Raw genomic sequence first — 17376 nt, forward strand, 5'->3', positions numbered from 1 at the left:
TGTCCTTTTTCCCTTGCTGCTTTCAATAATTTTTCTTTGCCTTTAATTTTTGCCAATTTGATTACTGTGTGCCTCAGCGTGTTTCTCCTTGGGTTTATTCTGTATGGGACACTGCACTTCCTCGACTTGGGTGACTATTTTGTTTCCCATGTTAGGGAAGTTTTTGACTATAATCTCTTCAAATATTTTCTCAGGTCCTTTCTCTCGGTCTTCTCTTTCTGGGACCCCTATAAAGCTAATGTTGTTGTGTTCAATGTTCCCAGAGTTCTCTTAGGCTGTCTTCATTTCTTTTCATTCTTTTTTCCTTGTTCTGTTCTGCAACAGTGAATTCCACCATTCTGTCTTCCAGGTAACTTATCTGTTCTTCTGCCTCAGTTATTCTGCTATTGATTCCTTCTAGTGTATTTTTCATTTCAGTTATTGTATTGTTCATCTCTGTTTGTTTGTTCTTTAACTCTTCTAGGTCTCTGTTAAACATTTCTTGCATCTTCTTGATCTTTGCCTCTATTCTCTTTCCGAGGTCCTGGATCATCTTCGCTATCATTTTTCTGAATTCTTCTTCTGGAAGGTTGCGTATCTCCACTTCATTTAGTTGTTTTTCTGGGGTTTTATCTTGTTCCTTCATCTGGTACACAGCCCTCTGCCTTTCGTCTTTTCTCTTTCTGTGAATGTGGTTTTTCTTTCACAGGTTGCAGGATTGTAGTTCTTCTTGCAAAAGATTTCTGTGCATTAATTTTGTATCCTGCTACTTTACCAAATTCATTGATTAGCTCTAGTAGTTTTCTGGTAAGAGTCTTTAGGATTCTCTATGTATAGTATCATGTCATCTGCAAACAGTGACAGCTTTACTTCTTCTTTTCCAATTTGGATTCCTTTTATTTCTTTTTCTTGTCTGATTGCTGTCGCTAAAACTTCCAAAACTATGTTGAATAATAGTGGTGAGAGTGGGTAGCCTTGTCTTGTTCCTGATCTTAGTGGAAATGGTTTCAGTTTTTCACCATTGAGAATGATGTTGGCTATGGGTTTGTCATATATGGCTTTTATTATGTTGAGGTAAGTTCCCTCTATGCCTACTTTCTGGAGGGTTTTTTTCGTAAATGGGTGTCGAATTTTGTTGAATGCTTTTTCTGCATCTATGGAGATGATCATATGGTTTGTTTCCTTCAATTTGTTAATATGGTGTATCACATTGATTGATTTGCATATATTGAAGAATCTTTGCATTCCTGGGATAAACCCCACTTGATCATGGTGTATGATTCTTTTAATGTGCTGTTGGCTTCTGTTTGCTAGTATTTTGTTGAGGATTTTTGCATCTATGTTCATCGATGATATTGGCCTGTAGTTTTCTTTCTTTGCGACATCTCTGTCTGGTTTTGGTATCAGGGTGATGGTGACCTTGTAGAATGAGCTTGGGAATGTTCTTCCCTCTGCTATAGTTTGGAAGAGAGAAGGATAGATGTTAGCTCTTCTCTAAATGTTTGATAGAATTCGCCTGTGAAGACATCTGGTTCTGGGCTTTTGTTTGTTGGAAGACTTTTAATTACAGTCTCAATTTCAGTGTTTGTGATTGGTCTGTTTATATTTTCTATTTCTTCCTGGTTCAGTCTCAGAACGTTGTGGTTTTCTAAGAATTTGTCCGTTTCTTGTAGCTTGTCCATTTTATTGGCATATAGTTGCCTGTAGTAATGTCTCATGATTGTTTGTATTTCTGCAGTGTCAGTTGTTACTTCTTTTTCATTTCTAATTCTATTGATTTGAGTCTTCTCCCTTTTCTTCTTGATGAGTCTGGCTAGTCGTTTATCAATTTTGTTTGTCTTCTCAAAGAAGCAGCTTTTAGTTTTATTGAGTTTTGCTATTGTTTCCTTCATTTCTTTTTCATTTATTACTGATGTGATCTTTATGATTTCTTTCCTTGTGCTAACTTTGGGTTTTTTTTTTTCTTCTTTCTGTAATTACTTTAGTTGTAACGTTAGGTTTTTTATTTGAGATGTTTCTTGTTTCTTGAGGTAGGATTGTATTGGTATAAACTTCCCTCTTAGAACTGCTTTTGCTGCTTCCCATAGGTTTTGTGTCATCATGTTTTCATTGTCATTTGTTTCCAGATATTTTTTTATTTTCTCTTTGATTTCTTCAGTGATCTCTTGGTTATTTAGTAGTGTACTGTTGAGCCTCCATGTGTTTGTGTTTTTTATAGATTTTTTCATGTAATTGGTATCAGTCTCATAGTGTTATGTTCGGAAAAGATACTTGATACAATTTCAATTTTCTTGAATTTACTAAGGTTTGATTTGTGACCCAAGATATGATCTATCCTGGAGAATGTTCCATGAGCACTTGAGAAGAATGTGTATTCTGTTGTTTTTGGATGGAATGGCCTATAAATATCAATTAAGTCCATCTTGTTTAATGTATCATTTAAAGCTTGTGTTTCCTTATTTATTTTCATTTTGGATGATCTGTCCATTGGTGAAAGTTGGGTGTTAAAGTCCCCTACTATGAATGTGTTACTGTCGATTTCCCCTTTTATGGCTGTTAGCATTTGCCTTATGTAGTGAGGTGCTCTTATGTTGGGTGCATAAATATTTACAATTGTTATATCTTCTTCTTGGATTGATCTCTTGATCATTATGTAGTGTCCTTCTTCGTCTCTTGTAATAGTCTTTATTTTAAAGTCTATTTTGTCTGATATGAGAATTGCTACTCCAGCTTGTTTTGATTTCAATTTGCATGGAATATATTTTTCCATCCCCTCACTTTCAGTCTGTATGTGTCCCTAGGTCTGAATATGTATATCGTTGCTCCTAATGTCCACCGCCTCAATTTTGGGATGATTCGTTGTGTATTCCGGTATTCCACAGATGCTGGGTACATCAAGGTGATTGTGCAGATTTAATCCGCTGCTCCTGAGGCTCCTGGGAGAGATTTCCCTTTCTCTTCTTTGTTCACACAGCTCCTGGGGTTCAACTTTGGATTTGGCCCTGCCTCTGCATGTAGGTTGCCTGAGGGCGTCTGTTCTTTGCCCAGACAAAGGACTGGCTGATTAGGGGGCCCTGGCTCACTCAGACCAGGGGGAGGGAGAGGTATGGAATGCGGGGAGAGCCTGCGGCGCCTGAGGCTGGCATGGTGTTTCAACAGCCTGAGGCGTGCCATGTGTTCTCCCGGGAAAGTTGTCCCTGGATCGAGGGAGCCTGGCAGCGGCGGGCTGCACAGGCTCCCGGGAGTGGAGGCGTGGATAGTGACCTGCGCTTGCACACAGGCTTCTTGGTGGCTGCAGCAGCAGTCTTAGCGTTTCATGCCAATCTCTGATGTCTGCACTGATAGCCGCGGCTGGCACCCATCTCTGGAGCTTGTTTAAACGGCGCTCTGAATCTCCTCTCCTCATGTACCCCAAAACAATGGTCTCTTGCCTCTTTGGAAGCTCCAGACCTTTTTCCCGACTCCCTCCCAGCTAGCTGTGGCGCACTAGCCCCTTCAGGCTTTCACGCAGCCAATCCCAGTCCTCTACCTGGGGTCTGACCTCCGAAGCCCGAGCCTTAGCTCCCAGCCCCTGCCCACCCCAGCGGGTGAGCAGACAAGCCTCTCGGGCTGGTGAGTGCTGGTCGGCACCGATCCTCTGTGCGAGAGTCTCTCTGCTTTGCCCTCTGTACCCCTGTTGCTGTGCTCTCCTCCGTGGCTCCAAAGCTTCTCCTCCAGCCACCCCCCATCTCCACCAGTGAAGGAGCTTCCTAGTGTGTGGAAACTTTTCCTCCTTCACAGCTCCCTCACAGTGGTGCCGGTTCTGTCCCTATTCTTTTGTCTCTGTTTTTTCTTTTTTCTTTTGTCCTACCCAGGCACGTGCAGAGTTTCTTGCCTTTGGGGAAGTCTGAGGTCTTCTATCAGCATTCAGTAGGTGTTCTGTAGGAGCTGTTCCACATGTAGATGTATTTCTGATGTATTTGTTGGGAGGAAGGTGATCTCCACGTCTTAATCCTCTGCCCTCTTGAAGGTCTCTCCTAGTAATTGGCCTTCTTTCCAGTTTTCTATTTCTTCCTAATTAATCTTGGTTGGTTGTATGTTTATAAGAATTTTTCCATTTTTTTGTAGGTTGTCTAGTTTGTTTCCATATAGTTGTTCATAGTAGCTTCTTATCCTTTGTATTTTTGTGGTGGTGTAATATCCCCTAATTGACTTATAATTTGTTGGGTTTTGTCCTTTTCTTTATTCTTTCATTAGTATAGTTTGCCAATTTTATCTTTTCATAGAAGCAGCCCTTAGCTTTATTAATCTTTTCTATTTTCCTATTCTCTATTTCATTTATATCTGCTGTAATCTTTATTTCCTTTTTCCTGCTAACTTTGGGCTCAGTTTATTGTTCTTTTTCTGGGTCCTTGAGGCAAGGTTATTTGAGATTTTGTTTTGTTTCTTACTGTAGGAGTGTATTGCTTCGTGTGTAAGGACAAATTGGCAAAGAGATTCTCAGTCAAAAGTCAGAATGCATATTTCCTTCTCTGATTTTTCTCCTTTCCTCATTCTTATTTTGCAACTTCCTTGAACGTACTCCTCTACAGATGGCTCCATTTTCTTCCCACCCAAGCCAATTGTACATTTCTGAAAAGATAGACATCACAGCTTTTATTTCTTGTTACCCACCATTGCTCAGTGAAAGTTGCTCACAACCATACGTGGTGCATAATAGGTGTTGAAGAAATATTCACAAAAATTAGCAAATGCTTCTCCATTTCCTGAAGATGGTACCATCTTTCAAGAAATTCTCAACACGTTCCATATGAATCTACGGTATTCTAAAATCATCTTTTTGTGAAAAAGTTATCCTCTCAAGCCCTGTTTCCCATGAGCAGGGCCCAAACACACACATTAATGAAGATTGTGGGTATGGTTGCAGGCAAAAGGAGTTTCTGGAAAACACTTCCATAAAGCAGGGGGTTCCCAAGTAAGCAACCCAGCAAAACATCCCCCCAAACTCCAAAACAGGTGAAGTTGCCACCCTGTCATTTTAACACCACAATAGCAAGGCATTACAACTCCTTAGCTATAGTCTATGAGCTATCACATTATTGAGAGAAGAGATTTAATAAATGCCCTATTAGAGCTAGCAGTTAGATTTTCTTCCCTTTCCCCTTTATCCCAGATCTGTTCTCATTGGTCTTTCCCCAACTTTATTCTCTCTCCTTTTGAAATCTTTGCTTCTATATACTAGCCTCATGATTGATTCATTTGCCCTGGCTCTGTTAGTTCATATTATCATAAACACTATTTTTTGAGTGTTCGTATGTGTGTCTATGTCTCTACGTCTAAACAAATCATCTAAAAAACAACTATTAGCTCTTTAAAAATATGTAGAATGCATATAGAAAATTTGGACTTTAGATTTCCTTGGTTTGGCAATGTTTTTAAGTTTGGAAGATTTTATGTAACAATCCATAGTTCTGAATTATCTTGAAAATTTGGCAGCATGGAGTCATCATTTTTGTAGGGCAGTAATCAGCTGGAAATGAGTAACAGCTGCCTCCTTAAATTGGACACTTTTCAGTATGCCTCATTCCCCACTACTGCCTCTTACACTACCCTCAGCCTAGCTGATTTATTTAAGTGTAAGAGCCCTAGATTAGATAAAGCTGCCAAGTAAGGCAGGTACTACAAGAAGGTCCAGCAGCATTTAAGATACATCCATTCAGCATCTACTACAAAGGGAGGAAAAAAATATTTATTAGATATCAAGTATGTGCCAAGTGATCCCTGCTACTGAATAGTTCACAGTCTAGAAGGAGAGACAGCCAAGGAAACAAATAAGCCAAAATACAATAAGATGCACACTAAGACCCAGGTAAGAAACAGGTTCTTGTTTGCAACCAGAATTCCTCTAGGCAGGCACTGGCAGAGTGATTCCAGAATCAGATATAAACTCAGGCATGGGACTCTGTATTCAGGACAGAGCTCCAAAAACTAGATAAGATTGTCATTGCAAGGCAGGAATGAGGATTATTACCTCATTCCTCCATATCTCAATTTTTTCATCTGTAAGTGGGGATAATAGCCTAACAGCCTCTCATTAAGTTGCTCTAAAAATTAAATGAGGTGATGTATTAGATAATGTTAAGCCTTTAGAGAATGTTTGCATGTATTAAATGGCTTATAAATGCTGGTTATTATAACTAAATAAAGGCTCTAAAGTAGGAACTTGATTATGATGGCAGTGGTGAGGTGAGAGAGTGTGGGTATAGGAGACCAACATTTAGTTACAGGGAACATGCGCAGAGCTCAGTGACTGTATCCAGACAAAAGAGACTATATAAACCTTGCAGCAATAAAGAGCTCCTGGCCCAGGACTCCTATTACCCTGAGAGTACCCTTTGCAATTTTGTATGACTCTATTCTGTAAAAGCAGGATGGCACTTCCTTTTTGATGTTTTCTAGCACCTGGTACAAGCTTGGCTTTTAGTAAATCACTAGTAAATGGTTATTGAGGAAAGTAATGAACATGTGAGGAAACTTGAAACTAGATTAAGATCAGAATTTTGGGAATGGCAGAGCTGAGCATAGAGATGAGGTTAAAGGGCCCCAGCTGGGTGACCTAACAGTTCTATGGGCAAAGAATATGTAATACAATTCCTGAGTACTCAAAATTTGGGGGCACTTGTATCACCTGTGTGTACTGTCCAGCAATTAGCAAAGTCAACCCTGTCTTTCATACTGTCTAAGATGTTCCTCAGACTACCAATCTTTCCTTTTCAAATTAGGGTCTATTTAGGAAGAACCTGGTTATTTAAATATGAATAAATTTACTGTTTGGCAAAGAAGAAGCAAACCACTAAAATAAATAGAGCAGCAGCTTCTGTCTCTTCTCTGCCCTTCTTGTCCCATTTTTGACTGGCAGAGAGGAGAGGCAGGGCCATCATGTGGCCAAGAGAGACAGAGTAAGACCTTTTGGACAAACAAACCTTGCCTGCCTGGGAAATTGGCCCACTGCTCTTGAAAGGCCAATTTTTTCATGATAAGTGCTTTTACCCAACATTGTTGCAACCCTTGTCCAATGTACATTGCCCTATGGCATGAACTCCTGTCCCGTTTCTTGCTGCTGCCAACTTCCCCTCTGGAGTCAACAGCCTGTTTACCAGACATGGGATTAGGGACTGAGAAATTCCAAAAGCTGGAGACATGGTCCCTGAGCACAGTCCCTTAGCTCATTTCCCTTGAAAGCCTTGGGTACATAATAAGATTACTTATTTTATAGTTACTGCAGTGCCCAACTCTCTACAACCCTCTCATCTCCCAAACTCCCTATGCTATAAGAGAAGAGGAAATTTGGAAAGAATTGTTTTAACCAAGAAACTTTCCAAGAAGAAAAACTTTTCTGCTTCTTATATTCTCTTTATCTTGAGTAACTCCTGTCATCTTTAACTCTTTACCTGATTAAGGCCAAATTGTTTGTAAGTGAGACTGGCAGCTGCACAATTATGAGGATTCAATGGCACTTGAAATATTACCTAAGACTCCTTCCCTCTTTACTCAAACTCTGGGTTGTAAGGCATTGGTTCTCAAATTTAGCACCAATCAGAATTGTATGGAGGGCTTGTTAAAACCCAGGTTGCTGGCTCCACAAAATGCCTCCCCATCCAGAATTTCCAATTCTATATGTCTGAGATGCAACCTAATAATCTTCATTTTTGATAAGTTGCCAGGTGATACTGATTATCATTGATCTAGGGGCCACATGTTGAGAACCACTGCCCCAAGGTATGACTCAGTCTAAAAATTTAATCACTAAGCACCAGAGAAAATTCATGCTGTGTAAAAGAGTATAAAGATTCCAGATGAAATCTTCTGGAAGCAAAGACCTATGTTATATGAAGAGTATTCAGCTGGATACTGATCAGTGCATGTATGTGAGGAAACTACCCAAAGCTGGAGAAAGAACAACCTGAAAGGATGAGAGGCAGCTGCTCTTGGTCTTCATACAGGGCCAGAAATAATGCCTGTTTCTAAGGTTGAAAACTGGTAGTTCATGGGGCATTGGGTAAAGTACATAGAAGAGTCTTGCCTCAGTATTGGGGAATAATGATCCCCAGGCAGAGCATAGCTCCAGGCCCACCTAACAAATTTTAGCAAGAATCAAAAGGACTAAAGTGTTTCCAAGTAACAACTGCAACCTAGAACCAAGTTTAGAAATATTTTAAAGAATACAACAATATCTGGCATTCACTAAGGTAAAATTCAGTGTGTGACATCCAATAAAAAAATTACCAGAATTATAAAGAAGCAAGAAAATATGACCTATAATGAGAAGAAAAATCAGTGAATTGAAACTATCCCAGAATTGACACATGTATTTGAATTAGCAGACAATGACATTGAAGCAGTTATTTTAACTGTATTCCATATGGACAAAACCTTGAGACATGGAAGATTTTTGTAAAAAAATATATATACATACTGGTTTTGAACTAAAATTCTGGAGGTAAAGAAATCTACATGTGAGATGAAAAATACGTTAAATGGGGATAATGGCAGATTGGACATTGCAGAAGAAAAGATTAGTGAACATGAAATAGAAACCCTCGAAAATGTAGAATGAAAAGAGAATTATAAAAAAAATACACAGAGCATCAAGGAACTGTGGGACATCAGGTGGCCTAATGTATGTGTAACTGAAATCTCCAAAGGAAAGGAGAAGAGCATAGAAAACTAAAAAATTGAAGAAGTAATAAAAAAAATCTAAATTTGATGAAAATATTATATTCACAGATTCAAGAGCTCAGCAAATCCCAAGAAAAACAACAACAAAATACATCAAGGTGCATCATAATCAAATGCTTAAAAGCAGTGATAAAAACAGAATCTTAAAACCAACCAGAAGGGTAAAAAAAAAAAAAATCATTCTAGACAGAACAAAGGTAAGGATGGCATCAGATTACTCACAGGAAAAATGCAAACAAGATAGTGGAGCAAGAAAAATGTCAACTTAGAATTCTATACTTGGTGAAAACATCTTTCAAAACTGAAGACAAAATACTTTTTCAGACATCGAAAAGCTGAGAGAATTTATCACCAGCAGACCCACAGTAAAAGAATTGTTAAAGAAAGGAAAAAATGTTAAAAGACAGAAGGAAAATAATATCAGATGAAAGTTTGGCTCTACATGATGGAAAGCAAAGCACTGGAAATGGTAACTGCATAGGTAAGTATATAATAGTTTTCAACTATTATTTTCAAATTATAAACTTACCAGCTAGGTTTCTTTGGGTAGCCAGGAATTACCTAGATCAGTTCTTTTTCCTCAATTTCTCACACCAACACAGAAGAAAATAAAGGAGAGGAAGAGGCTGGGGAAGACTCATATGGAACATGAAGCCAACTAGCCCATATATTTTTACTGAGATATAATTGATATAAAATATTAATTTCAGGTATACAACAAAATGATTCCATATCTGTATAACTGGGAAATGATCACCACAGTAAGTCTAGTCAGCATCTATCACTGTACATATTTACAATTTTTTTCTTGAGATGAAAATTTTTAAGATCTACTTGCTTAGCAACTTTCAATTATACGACACAGTATTATTAACTATAGTCACCATATTGTACCTACATCCCCAGGACTTGTTTGTCTTATAACTGGAAGTTTGTACCTTTTGACCACTTTCACTGATTTTGCCCACCCACTGCCTCTTGCGACGACCAGTCTCTCTGTACATATGAATCTGAGCTTTTTTTGTTTGTTTGTTTTTTAGATTCCACATGTGAGGTCATATGGTATTTGTCTTTCTCTGACTTATGTCACCTAGCATCAATGCCCTCATCCATGTTGTCACAAATGGCAAGATTTCACTCTTTTTTATGGCTGAATAGAATTCCTGTGTGTTGGGTGCATGTGCCTATGTGTGTGTGTATAATCACATCTTCTATATATTACATTCATTGGTCAATGGATGCATTACATTATAAGTATATTAGTATAAGTAATGCTGCAATGAACGTGGAGTTGCAGAATGAACCTTTTTCAAATTAGTGTTTTCATTTTCTTCAGATAAATACCCAGAAGTGGATAAATACCCAGATAAGTACCAGAAGTGGAATAAATACCCCGAAGTGGAATTGCTGAATCCTATGGTAATTCTATTTTTCATTTTTTGAGGAACCTCCATACTGTTCTCCATAGAGGCTGCACCAGTTTACATTCCCACCAACAGTCAACAAAGGCTCCCTTTTCTCCACATCCTCACCAACACTTATCTCTTGGCTTTTAATAATAGCCATTCTTAAAAGTGTAAGATGATTTCATTGTGGTTTTGATTTCATTTCCCTAATGATTAGTGATATTAAGCACCTGTGCCTGTTGGTCATCTGTATGACTTTTTTGGAAAAATGTCTATTCAGGTTCTCTGCCCATTTTTTACTCAGATTGCTTTTTTGCTATTGAGTTGTATGAGTTCTTTACACATTTTAGATTTCAACCTCTTATCAGATGTACGATTTGCAAATATTTTCTCCCATTCATTTGGTTGCCTTTTCAGTTTGTTAATGGTTTCCTTTACTGTGCAGAAGCTGTTTAGGTTGATATAGTCCCACTTGTTTATTTTTCTTTTATTGCCTTTTGCTTTTGGAGTCAGATCCAAAAAATCATTACCAAGACCTATGTCAGGGAGCTTACTGCCTATGTTTTCTTCTAGAGTTTTACAGTTTCTGGTCTTACATTCACAACTTTAATCCATTTTGAGTTTATTTTTGTGTATAGTGTAAGATAGGAGTCTAGACCCATTCTCATGCATGTAGCTGTCCAGTTTTCCCAGCCACATTTGTTGATGAGACTGTACTTTTTGTATATTCTGTCCCCATTATATATTCTTGACTCCTTTGTCATAGATTAATTCCCCGTGAATGCATGGGTTTATTTCTGGGCTCTCTATTCTGTTGCATTGATCTATGTACCTGTGTTTATGCCAATACCATAATGTTTTGATTACTAAAGCTTTGTGATATACTTTGAAATTGAGAAGCATGATGTCTTTGTTCTTTTCCAAGATTTCATTGGCTATTCAGGGTTTTTGTGGTTTCATACAAATTTTAGAATTGTATATTTATGTGAAAAATGCCATTGCAATTTTGATATGGATTGCATGGATTGAATTTGTAGATTGCTTTTGGTAGTGTGGACATTTTTAAAAATAAGTCTTTCAACATATGAACACGATACCTTTCCATTTATTTGTGTTTCCAATTATTTTCATCAATGAATTACAGTTTTCAGTATAGGTCATTCACTTTCTTGTTAGATTTATTCCTAGGTACTTAATTCTTTTTGATTGTAAATGGGATTGTTTTCTTAATTTTTCCTTCTGATAGTTTGTTAATGTATATAAATGCAAATGAATTCAGTATTTTGGTGGAGTTCTTAGAGTTTTCTATATATAATATGTTATCTGCAAATAGTGACAGTTTTGTTTCTTCCTCTCCAATTCAAATGCCTTTTTTAAAAATTGAAATATAGTTGATGTACAATATTATATGTTAGTGTACAGTAGTGATTCACAATTTTTAAAAGTTATACTCTATTTATAGTTATTATAAAATATTGGCTATATTCCCTGTACAATACATCCTTGTAGCTTATTTTATACATAATAGTTTATACCCCATTATCCCCTAACCTATATTGCCCCTCACTTCTTCCCTCTCTCCACAGATAACCACTAGTTTGTTCTCTATATCTTTTGGTCTGTTACTTTTTTGTTATATCCACTAGTTGGTTGTATTTTTTAGATTCCGCATATAAGTGATACCATACAGTATTTGTCTTTCTCTGATTTATTTCACTTAGCATAGTACCCTCCAAGTCCATCCTGTTGTTGCAAATGGCAATATTTCATTCTTTTCTATGGCTGAGTAGTATGCCATTGTATACATATACCACATTTTCTTTATCCATTCATCTGTTGACGGGAACTTAGGTTGCATCCATATATTGGCTATTGTAAATAATGCTGCTATGACATTGGGGCACATGTAGTTTTTCAAATTAGTGTTTCTGTATTTTTGGACATATACCCAGGATTTGGATTGCTGGGTCATATGGTAGTTCTATTTTTAGCTTTTTGAGAAACCTCCATACAGTTTTCCACAGTGGCTGCACCAATTTACATTCCCACCAACAGTGTACAAGGGTAATAGTTTCTCCTCAGGCTTACCAACATTTGTTATTTGTGTTCTTTTTGATGATATCCATTCTGACAGGTGTGAGATGATCTGTCATTGTGGTTTTTATTTCATTTCTCTGATTAGCGATGAGCATCTTTTCATGTGCCTGTTGGCCATCTGCATGTTCTCTTTGGAAAAAATGTCTCTTCAGATCTTCTGCCCATTTTTTAATCAAGTTTGTTTTTTACTGTTGAGCTCTATGAGCTGTTTATATATCTTGGATATTAACTCCTTATTGGCCATATCACTTGAGAACATTTTCTCCCATTAAGTAGGTTATCTTTTCATTTGGTCAGTGATTTCCTTTGCTGTGCAAAAGTTTTTAAGTTTGATTAAGTCCCATTTGTTTGTTTTCACTTTTATTTCCTTTGCTTTAGGAGACAGATCCAGAAAATATTGCTATGATTTATATCAAAGAGTGTTCTGTCTACATTTTCCTCTGGGAATTTTATGGTTTCTGGTCTTACATTTAGGTCTTTCTTTAATCAATGTTTAGTTTATTTCTGTAAATGGTGTTACAGAATGTTCTAATTTCATTTTTTTACATGTAGCTGTCCAGTTTTCCCAGCACCACTTATTGAAGAGACTGTCTTTTCTCCATTGTATATCTTGCCTCCTTTGTCATAGATTAATTGACCATAAGTGTGTGAGTTTATTTCTGGGCTCTCTATTCTGTTCCATTGATCTATGTGTCTGTTTTTGTCCCAGTACCACACTGTTTTGATTACTGTAGCTTTGTAGTGTAGTCTGAAGTCAGGGATCATGATTTCTCCAGCTCTGTTGTTTCTCAAGATTGTTTTTGCTATTTGGGGTCTCTTGTATTTCCATACAAACTTTAAAACTGTTTTTTTCTAGTTCTGTGAAAAGTGCCATTGGTATGTTGATAGAGGTTGCACTAAACCTGTAGATTGTCTTGGGTAGCATGGTCATATTAACAATATTAATTTTTCCAATCAAAGAACACAGTATACTTTTCCATCTTTTTTTTTACCATCTTCAATTTCTTTCGTCTTAGTTTTTCCAAGTACAGGTCATTTACCTCCTTAGGTGGGCTTATTCCAAGGTATATTATTGTTTTTGATGCAATGGTAAGTGGGATTGTTTCCTTAATTTCCCTTTCTCATATTTCATTGTTAGATTATAGAACTGAAACAGATTTCTATATATTTTGTATCCTGCAACTTTAACAAATTCATTGAGTTTTAGTAGTCTTTTGGTAACATCTTTAGGATTTTCAATGTATAGTATCATGTCATCTGCAAACAGTGACAGTTTTACTTATTCCTTCCTTTTATTTTTTTTTCTTCTATGATTGCTGTGGCTAGGACTTCCAGAACTACTTTGAATAAAAGTGGCAAGAGTGGGCATCCTTGTCTTGTTCCTGATCTGAGAGGACATGCTTTCAGCTTTTCACCATTGAGAATGATATTAGCTCTGGGTTTGTCATATATGGATTTCATCATGTTGAGGTATGTTCCCTCTATGCTGACTTTCTGGAGAGTTTTCATCATAAATGGATGTGGAATTTTGTCAAAAGTTTTTCTGCATACATTGAGATGATCATATGGTTTTTGTTCTTCAATTTGTTAATGTGGTGTATCACACTGATCTGTGGATATTGAAAAATCCTTGCATCCCTGGGATAAACCCCACTTGATCCCTTTAATGTACTGTTCGATTTGATTTGTTAATATTTTGTTGAGGATTTTTGAATATATGTTTATCAGTGATGTTGGACTATAATTTTCTTTTTTGCATGATATCTTTGTCTGGTTTTGATATTAAGTTGATGCTGGCCTCATAGAATGAGTAGGGAAGCGTTCCTTCCTCTGCAATTTTTTGTAATAGTTGGAGGACGATAGGTGTTAACTCTTCTCTAAATATTTGGTAAAATTCACCTGTGAAGCCATCTGGTCCTGGACTTTTGTTTGTTGGGAGTTTAATTACTGATTCAATTTCATTACTGGTAATTGGTCCATTCATATTTTCTGTTTCTTCCTGGTTCACTCTTGGTAGATTGTATATTTATAGATATTTGTCCATTTCTTCTAGGTTGTCCATTTTATCGGCATATAGTTGTTCATAATAGTCTCTTATGAGTTTTTGTGTTTCTGTGGTGTTGGTTGTAACTTCTCTTTTTTTCATTTCTGATTTTATTGATTTGGGCCCTCTCTTTTTTTTCTCTTGATGAGTCTGGCTAAAGGTTTATTAATTTTATTTAATTTTTCCAAGAACCAGCTTTTAGTTTCATTCATTTTTTCTGGTTTGTTTTTAGTCTCTATTTCATTTATTTTGGCTCTGACATTTATGATTTCTTTCGTTCTACTATCTTTAGGATTTGATTGTTCTTTTCCTAGCTCCTTTAGACATAAGATTAGATTGTTTATTTGAGATATTCCTTGTTTCCTGAGGCAAGCTTGTATCATTATAAACTTCCCTCATAGAAGTATTTTTGCTGCAGCCCATAGATTTTGGATCATTGTGTTCTCATTTTCATTTACATCTTGGTTTTTTTAATATCTTCTTTGATTTCTTCAGTGGTTCATTGATTGTTTAGTAGCATATTGTTTAGCCTCCAGGTGTTTGTGTGTTTTTGCAATTTTTTCCAAGAGTTTATTTCTAGTCTCACAATTATTGTCAGAAAAGATGCTTGATATGATTTCAGTTTTCTTAAATTTACCAAGGCTTGTTTTGTGGCCTAGCATGTTATTTATCCTAGAGAATGTTCCATGTGCACTTGAAGAGAATGTGTATTCTTCTGCTTTCAGATGGCAATTAAGTCTATCTGGTCTAATGTGTTATTTAAGGCCAGTGTTTCCTTGTTGATTTTCTTTCTGGGTGATCTGTACATTGATGCAAGTGGGGTGTTAAATTCCCCTACTATTATTGTGTTACTATCAGTTTCTCCCTTTATGTCCATTAATATTTGCTTTATGTATTGAGATGCTCCAATGTTGGGTGCATATATATTTACAATTGAAATCTTTTTCTTGGATTGATCCCTTGATCATTATGTAATATCTTTTTAGCTCTTGTAACAGTATTTTAAAGTCTATTTTATCTAACATAGGTATTCATATCCTGGATTATTTGTGATTTCCTTTTGCATGGAATACTTTTTTCCATCCCCTCACTTTCAGTCTTTGTGTCTTTAGATCTGAAGTGAGTCTCTTATAGGCAGCACGTATATGGGTCTTGTTTTTGTATGCATTCAGCCACTCTGTGTCTTTTGATTGGGATATTTAGTCCATTTAAATTTAAGATAATTACTGATAGTATGTTTTTATTGCCATTTTGTTCGTTGTTTGGGGGTTGTTTTGCAGGTCTGGTTTTTTTTTTTTTTTGCCTTCTTTTGTTCTCTTGTGATTTGATGACTATCTTTAGTGATATGTTTGGATTCCTTTTTCTTTTTTGTGTGTATATCTATTATAGATTTCTGGTTTGTGGTTACAATGAGGTTTTTGTATAGCAATCTATATACATATGTGATAATTCTAAGTTGCTAATATCTTAATTTCAAATGCATTTTAACAGCACTGTATTTGTACTCTTCTCCCCTCATGATTACTGTTTTTGATGTTATATCTTACATCTAATTGTTTTATGTATCCCTTAACTGCTTATGTGGATATAGATGATTTTACTATTTGTCTTTTAACCTCCATAATAGCTTTGTGTGAGGATGATTTCCTACATTTACGGTATGTTTGCCTTTACTATTGGGTGTTTTCATTTTGTAATATTCGTGTTACCTGTTGTGGAGTTTTCTTTTTCGCTTAGAGAAGATCCTTTAACATTTCTTGTTAAGCTGGTTTAGTGGTGCTAAAGTGTTTAGCTTTTGCTTGTCTGTAAACCTTTTGATCTCTCCATCAGGTCTAATTAGGACCCTTACGGGATAAAGTATCCTTGGTTGTAGACTTTTTCCTTTTATTACTTTAAATACATCATGCCACTCTCATCTGGCCTGCAGATTTTCTGCTGAAAAGTCAGCTGATAACCTTATGGGAGTGCCTTTGTATGTCATTTGTTGTGTTTCCCTTGCTGCTTTTAATATTCTCTCTTTATCTTTAATTTTTGCCATGTTAATTAAAATCTGTCTTGGTGTGTTCTTCTTTGGGTTAATCTTGTATGGGACTATCTACACTTTCTGGGCTTGGATCACTGTTTCCTTTACTAGGTTAGGGGAGTTTTCAGCTATTATGTCTTCAAATATGTTCTCAGCCCCTTTCTTTCTCTCTCTTCTTCTGGGACCCCTATAATGCAAATATCAGTGTGCTTGATGTTGTCACAAAGGTCCCTTAAACTGTCCTCATTTCTTTTCATTCTTTTTTCTTTTCTCTGTTCAGCATCAGCGATTTCCACTACTCTGTCTTCTAGCTCACTGATCCATTCCTCCGTATCATTTAGTCTACTATTGATTCCTTCTAGTGTATTTTTCATTTCAGTTATTGTATGCTTCATTGCTGTTTGGTTGTTCTTTATATTTTTAACTCTTTGTTAAAAACTTCAAACTTTTCATTCTGTGCATCCAATCTTCTCCTGAGTAGAATATGTATGCTAAATTGCTGTACTATGTGTATGAGAGGTTGGGTTCTTTTTTTTTTCCCCCAACAAATGATCTTACATAGTTTCGACATTTTTAGATATGAATATAGGACACAAATGTACTTGCCAGATATGAACTCGCTTGTTGAAAAAATGCCTAAAAAAACTCAGATTATACTAAAATATTTAACTATTATCTTTGAGTGGTGCTACTCCAGGTTATTTCTTCATATTTGCTCTATTTTCCATCTTTCTATAATGAAAAATGTATTATAGAATGTTGGAATGGCAATTTTCTGCTGGTTTGGGAAGTCAGGTCAGTCTGCTAATTACCAAGAGACTTAGTGGGTGACTAATAATTCTTTTAGTGAATTCATAATTTCATTTTTTCTAAATTATACATATCATTGTTTAAAAAGATTAATATAATAGTTCTACAAGGTTTATAGTAAAAAGTAGCAGTCCAGAGTACATCACCAAGATGGTGACATAAAACATTCCTGACTTTGCTCCCCTCCCCAGCCAAGAACAATAACTAACAGCTCTTCATGGACAAAACACCACTGAGAAAATCCTAGAACATGGGGTGAGGCTGACACGCCCCTGCAACACAGAGACTGAGACAGATTG

At 36.5% G+C, this 17376-nt stretch overlaps 1 protein-coding gene across 1 annotated transcript in view; it reads left to right on the top strand.

Moving 5' to 3' along the window:
* Window positions 1-3568: 3568 nt before the first annotated feature.
* PKP4 (plakophilin 4) overlaps window positions 3569-17376 on the top strand; it is a 961933-nt gene continuing 948125 nt past the window's right edge. Inside the window, exon 1 of the mRNA XM_049712690.1 lies at window positions 3569-3591. The gene's annotated coding sequence lies outside the window, so the exon portion shown is untranslated. The remainder of the gene's footprint in view (window positions 3592-17376) is intronic.

Source organism: Orcinus orca, chromosome 7 (assembly GCF_937001465.1).
Source record: "Orcinus orca chromosome 7, mOrcOrc1.1, whole genome shotgun sequence".
Lineage (NCBI taxonomy): Eukaryota > Metazoa > Chordata > Mammalia > Artiodactyla > Delphinidae > Orcinus > Orcinus orca.